A 6719-nucleotide genomic window follows, 5' to 3' on the forward strand; every position below is an offset into this window, starting at 1 on the left:
ATCACATATATAGTGAAAGTATTTTTTTTCCCAAGAGCGCAGATTTTAAACTATTTTACATAAACATGAATATATGAGATGAAGCCGATACAGAGGCTACCTAGGATAGATAAATTAATAAAATATCCTACGAAAATATGTGCATGCAGTAACTTACAAAACTCTTGAGTTAGGATTTCGAAATATTTTATTACATATATTTCAACACGTAATTTAAGTACATTTCTATTACGATATGAAGTAAAGAAAAAGCATTTCCAACACCAATATTCTAGCGTTCTGTTGTTTTATAATAATAGCATTGGTACTGTTATTTCAGCATCGCTTCTCGGTCTTTTGGCTAAGATCATGTGTAATATCTGTTCTTTACAGCTTAATATCTGAAACGCTGCTCATTGAGTAGCTTCAAATATTAAACTGATTTTTAGAATTAGGCCATGGAATAGGAGCTTGCTCCGTCCTGGCCAGGGGTTGCCCAGATATTGCAGTACTTTCAGGAACAGCCTGTCCTCTACAAAGGAAAAAAATATTTACAAACAATAGAATTATTATTAGGATGACAGTTTGCGTCGGATAATATCATAGGGCGATTTTGTTATTTTACCTGACCTGTTATCGTACCGAACTCAGTACGTTTTCTTGTAACATAAAATCACATATATAGTGAAAGTATTTTTTTCCCCAAGAGCGCAGATTTTAAACTATTTTACATAAACATGAATATATGAGATGAAGCCGATACAGAGGCTACCTAGGATAGATAAATTAATAAAATATCCTACGAAAATATGTGCATGCAGTAACTTACAAAACTCTTGAGTTAGGATTTCGAAATATTTTATTACATATATTTCAACACGTAATTTAAATACATTTCTATTACAATATGAAGTAAAGAAAGAGCATTTCCAACACCAATATTCTAGCGTTCTGTTGTTTTATATTAATAGCATTGGTACTGTTATTTCGGCATCGCTTCTCGGCCTTTTGGCTAAGATCATGTGTAATATCTGTTCTTTTCAGTTTAATATCTGAAACGCTGCTCACTGAGTAGCTTCGAATATTAAACTGATTTTTAGAATTAGGCCATGGAGTAGGAGCTTGCTCCGTCCTGGCCACGGGTTGCCCTGATATTGCAGTACTTTCAGGAACAGCCTATCCTCTACAGAGGAAAAAATATTTACTAACGATAGAATTATTATTAGTATGAGTTTGCGCCAGGTAATATCATAGGACCTCGGTTGGCAACCAATTTAAATTACACAAGATATCCTTAAAGCAAAGTATATAGATAATATGATATGTATGGAAATGAACCGCTGGCCAAAACTTATGCTTAATACGATTATTAGCTGAGACGATTGTAAATTAAGATATCAGCTTGTTAAGGAGTTTATTGATTCATGTTGTAAAGCTAATTTTGATTTTGTTTCCATTGCGAATAATGTTTTTATAGGTTTCAAATCTAATTGGGTGAAATCCTTCGAGGATTCAATTAAAGAATCATATACCCAATTTTGGAAAGGGGAGGTTGAGAGAAAATCTTCACTTGGCGACTACTAGCATGCAAAAGAAAAACCTGGTTTAGAACCTTACCTCTTAGACATGACAAATTTCCATGGAGCTAGTCTCAAATTTAAACTACGATCAAATACATTAGCACTTGGTAAACGTAGTAACAAATGGTGTATAGACAACACAGACACCCAATGCGAGATCTGTGGTTATGGAGAGGAAGATACTAAACATTTTCTTTTTGTGCGTAATCCCAAATTGAAAAATGATTTCATTTCTATTAACTGTGTTAATGTCTGGATAGACTTTTCATCCAGTGATCTATGTACAAAACTTCAATACGTCTTATCAAGCTTCGATATTTTTCGATAATATTTATCCTGAACACATGTCATCCTGACCTCATGGGTATGTGGGTATGTACTACTAATTTTTATTATTATTATTATTATTATTATTATTATTATTATTATTATTATTATTATTATTATTATTATTATTATTCGGATTTTTTTTTTTTTTAATTCTGATGTTACATATATTTCAACACGTAATTTAAGTAAATTTCTATTACGATATAGAGTGAAGAGCATTTCCAACACCAATATTCTAGCGTACTGTTGTTTTATATTAATAGCATTGGTATTGTTATTCTAGCATCGCTTCGTGGCCTTTTGGCTAAGATCATGTGTAATATCTGTTCTTTTCAGCTTAATATCTGAAACGCTGCTCATTGAGTAGCCTCGAATATTAAACTGATTTTTAGAATTAGGCCATGGAATAGGAGCTTACTCCGTCCTGGCCACGGTTTTTTTTTTATCATATTTAATTAACGTTTATTCAATTAATTAATAAATGCATCAAATTATAAAGTGGACACCATTAAAAAAAAATGTTCAGCAATATAAAATTAAAAGCAATCTTAAACTAAAAAAACTTGAGGAAAAATAAAGTGATGCAAACAATCACACCAACAATTATACAAACACCATACAATCGTACATGAAATACACATACAGTACATAAGTACATTAGACTTGCCACAAGTCTCTAATTATAGGTTTTCCTAGTGTTAGTTAATTTTGGAGAGCGCCACCAGCGACGGTATATATTGAGAAAATTTTATGCGAATTAGAAAAATACAAGAAAAAGTATACAATGAAACGCCAAGCAAATAGGTAATATGGAACGCCATTGGTGTCATAATAGATTTTAAGACAAAGATTAGGGACTAGAAACCAGTCTAATAAGTACATATATATCCATCTGTATACCCAGTCACATGACTGTACCGTACTCACAATTACAAACATAAAGACATACAGTACATACTGAATTCTATATACTACACCACTTATTCCACAAGAAGCACACATATCAGGCCAGATAACACAGAAGCATATAAAGTAAATCAAAAGTCATAAAGCAATACAGAACTGAAATCAAAAACTTTCGTTTTCTTTTTTGATCTCATTTCTCTTTTTCCATGCCCTTGTAGCATACCTTTTACAAAATTTGTCAAATTTTTCTTCAATTTCTTCTAGAAGATTTAGTGAAAAAGAGCCAAGAACATATTTTAGCGTACTGTTGTTTTATATTAATAGCATTGGTATTGTTATTCTAGCATCGCTTCTCGGCTTTTTGGCTAAGATCATGTGTAATATCTGTTCTTTTCAGCTTAATATCTGAAACGCTGCTCATTGAGTAGCTTCGAGTATTAAACTGATTTTTAGAATTAGGCCATGGAGTAGGAGCTTGCTCCGTCCTGGCCACGGGTTGCCCTGATATTGCAGTACTTTCAGGAACAGCCTATCCTCTACAAAAGTCATAAAGCAATACAGAACTAAAATCAAAAACTTTCTTTTTCTTTTTTGATCTCATTTCTCTTTTTCCATGCCCTTGTAGCATGCCTTTTACAAAATTTGTCAAATTTTTCTTCAATTTCTTCTGGAAGATTTGGTGAAAAAGAGCCAAGAACATATTTTAGCGTACTGTTGTTTTATATTAATAGCATTGGTATTGTTATTCTAGCATCGCTTCTCGGCCTTTTGGCTAAGATCATGTGTAATATCTGTTCTTTTCAGCTTAATATCTGAAACGCTGCTCATTGAGTAGCTTCGAGTATTAAACTGATTTTTAGAATTAGGCCATGGAATAGGAGCTTGCTGCGTCCTGGCCACGGGTTGCCCTGATATTGCAGTACTTTCATGAACAGCCCATCCTCTACAGAGGAAAAAATATTTACAAACGATAGGATTATTATTAGGACGACGGTTTGCACCAGGTGATATCATAGGAATGATTTTTTTTTAAACTGTAACCTGACCTGTTATCGTACTGAACTCAGTACGTTTTCTTGTAATATAATATCACATATATAGTGAAAGTATTTTTTTGCAAGAGCGCAGATTTTAACTATTTTAAATAAACATGAATATATGGAGGCCGATAAAGAGGCTACCTAGGATAGATAAATTAATAAAATATCCTATGAAAATATGTGCATGTAATAACTTACAAAACTCTTGAGTTAAGATTTCGAAATATTTTATTACATATATTTCAACACGTAATTTAAGTACATTTCTATTACGATATAGAGTGAAGAGCATTTTCAACATCAATATTCTAGTATACTGTTGTTTTATATTAATAGCATTGGTATTGCTATTCCAGCATCGCTTCTCGGCCTTTTGGCTAAGATCATGTGTAATATCTGTTCTTTTCAGCCTAATATCTGAAACGCTGCTCATTGAGTAGCTTCAAATATTAAACTGATTTTTAGAATTAGGCCATGGAATAGGAGCTTGCTCCGTCCTGGCCACGGGTTGCCCTGATATTGCAGTACTTTCAGGAACAGCCCATCCTTTACAGAGGAAAATATTTACAAACGATAGAAATATTATTAGGTTGACAGTTTGCGTCAGGTAATATCATAAGAGCGATTTTTGTTACCCTACCTGACCTGTTACCGTACCGAACTCAGTACGTTTTCTTGTAATATAAATTCCCATATTTAGTGAGTGTATTTTTTTTTTTTTTTGCAAGAGCGCAGATTTTAGCTATTTTACATAAACATGAATATATGAGATGAAGCCGATACAGAGGCTACCTAGGATAGATAAATTAATAAAATATCCTACGAAAGTATGTACATGCAATAACTTACAAAACTCTTGAGTTAGGATTTCGAAATATTTTATTACATATATTTCAACACGTAATTTAAGTACATTTCTATTACGATATAGAGTGAAGAGCATTTCCAACACCAATATTCTAGCATTCTGTTGTTTTATATTGATAGCATTGGTATTGTTATTCCAGCATCGCTTCTCGGCCTTTTGGCTAAGATCATGTGTAATATTTGTTCTTTTCAGTTTAATATCTGAAATGCTGCTCATTGAGTAGCTTCGAATATTAAACTGATTTTTAGAATTAGGCCATGGAGTAGGAGTTTGCTCCGTCCTGGCCACGGGTTGCCCTGATATTCCAGTCCTTTCAGAAGCAGCCCATCCTCTACTGAGGAAAAATATTTACAAACGATAGAATTATTATTAGGATGACAGTTTGCTTCAGGTAAAATCGTAGGAGTGATTTTTTGTTTTGCCCTACCTGACCTGTATTATTGTACCGAACTCAGTACGTTTTCTTGTAAAATAACATCGCATATATAGTGAAAGTATTTTTTTCCCAAGAGCGCAGATTTAAGTAGTTTACATAAACATGAATATATGGGATGAAGCCGATACAGAGGCTACGTAGGATAGATAAATTAATAAAATATTCTACGAAAATATGTGCATGCAATAACTTACAAAACTCTTGAGTTAGGATTTCGAAATATTCTATTACTGTACATATATTTCAACACGTAATTTAAGTGCATGTATCGTTTAAGTCACCTGTCATTTGCCGTCGTGCGGCAAGTGAGTTTGGTAAGTTGGTTTCGGGCCCGAATATTAGGCCATATGATAGCAGAGTGACTGTCACTGTGCTGTATGTGGAATTTGAAGTTCCAGATAGTGTTGTGAGGTGCGTGTTGTCAAGGTATGGTGAGGTTTTGAATTCACGTATGCTTTCGCATCGTGCTTTTCCAAGTGTTCTGAATGGAAACCGCCAGTATTTGATAGATCTTAAGGAAAACATCCCGTCGCCAGGGACGTATTCAGGGGAGGGGGTTGAGCCGTGGGAGCCGCGGCTCCCACCCCCCCTTTTGTACACAGTGTTAAAATGTTAAGGCTTATTCTTGAGCCAATACAAATTCTTTCCTGGGATCACACAAAATGAATACTTCTAAACATGTAAATATGCATCAGTACACGTTATACATAGACCTAGTAGAACACATAGGCCTAAGCGTGATTTAAAAAAAATCTTAAATCCATAAATCTCAGGCCAGGCCTTTTAAGATAGAAATGCGATACTGTAGTTCAATTTCGTTTTTATCCTTTTGTAAGTTTCTTTTAATGTTTGTGTAATAATACTACTACTAATAGTAATAATGATAATAATAACAATGATGATGATGACGAGAGTAATAACTGATTATAATATTAATAGCAATAAAATTGAAGAAAATTGTGCTAAATGCGAAAAAAAAAGTTGTGATTTGTTGATCATACTATAGTATATATAGTTCAAGCTTAGTAAGCTATAATTAGGCCTAAATTATGCTGGATATTAAGTAGATCCCTCATAAAAGATCATGAGAAATTTGTTGGCGTTTCATTTTGACTATAATGGTAATGTGATGATGATGAATTTTACTATGTAAAAGTGTCATTTCCTGCCATCTCGAGAGGTACCATTTCCTCAAATTTTCTCACCTCAGCCCCACCATGGTGGGGCTGAGGTGGTTGTGAAATCACGTTTTTGAAGTAGGCCTATGTAACGTACATACTCAAAGACAATGTTTTTAAGCTTTGTTTTCTATGGTACACACACACACGCATTAATAAGATCTCTATGGTTGCAGGCCCGTAGCCAGGTAATTTTAAGGGGGAGTTCTCTGGGCGTGGGGTCCAGAGGTGGCACCAGGATTCGGGGGTCCCTGACCGGGGGGAGGGGGCGGTGCCCCGACGAGGGACCAGATTTCCCCCAAGCAAAGTGAAAGCAAAGTGGGCGTGGTCGAGCTTCAATTAATAGGTTCCAAAAGTGGTCCTGGGGGTGAAGCCCCCGAAAATTTTGACAATTCAGGGGTT

The 6719-nt window shown here is 34.5% G+C and overlaps 7 non-coding genes across 7 annotated transcripts; all 7 read left to right on the forward strand.

The window, feature by feature from the left end:
* The first annotated feature begins 320 nt into the window (after window positions 1-320).
* On the forward strand, window positions 321-513 carry LOC117115245. Its single transcript, XR_004446524.1, has one exon. It is a non-coding gene; the product is annotated as a U2 spliceosomal RNA (small nuclear RNA).
* A 458-nt stretch (window positions 514-971) lies between these two features.
* On the forward strand, window positions 972-1164 carry LOC117115250. Its single transcript, XR_004446529.1, has one exon. It is a non-coding gene; the product is annotated as a U2 spliceosomal RNA (small nuclear RNA).
* A 1009-nt stretch (window positions 1165-2173) lies between these two features.
* LOC117115247 lies at window positions 2174-2360 on the forward strand. Its single transcript, XR_004446526.1, has one exon. It is a non-coding gene; the product is annotated as a U2 spliceosomal RNA (small nuclear RNA).
* Window positions 2361-3140: 780 nt separating this feature from the next.
* LOC117115241 lies at window positions 3141-3333 on the forward strand. Its single transcript, XR_004446520.1, has one exon. It is a non-coding gene; the product is annotated as a U2 spliceosomal RNA (small nuclear RNA).
* A 214-nt stretch (window positions 3334-3547) lies between these two features.
* Window positions 3548-3740, forward strand: LOC117115243. The gene has a single exon (XR_004446522.1). It is a non-coding gene; the product is annotated as a U2 spliceosomal RNA (small nuclear RNA).
* Window positions 3741-4192: 452 nt separating this feature from the next.
* On the forward strand, window positions 4193-4385 carry LOC117115248. The gene has a single exon (XR_004446527.1). It is a non-coding gene; the product is annotated as a U2 spliceosomal RNA (small nuclear RNA).
* Window positions 4386-4843: 458 nt separating this feature from the next.
* LOC117115244 lies at window positions 4844-5036 on the forward strand. Its single transcript, XR_004446523.1, has one exon. It is a non-coding gene; the product is annotated as a U2 spliceosomal RNA (small nuclear RNA).
* The last annotated feature ends 1683 nt before the right edge of the window (window positions 5037-6719 follow it).

Source organism: Anneissia japonica, unplaced genomic scaffold (assembly GCF_011630105.1).
Source record: "Anneissia japonica isolate Jap-2015-1 unplaced genomic scaffold, ASM1163010v1 scaffold288291_len444093_cov181, whole genome shotgun sequence".
NCBI classification, from domain to species: Eukaryota; Metazoa; Echinodermata; class Crinoidea; order Comatulida; family Comatulidae; genus Anneissia; species Anneissia japonica.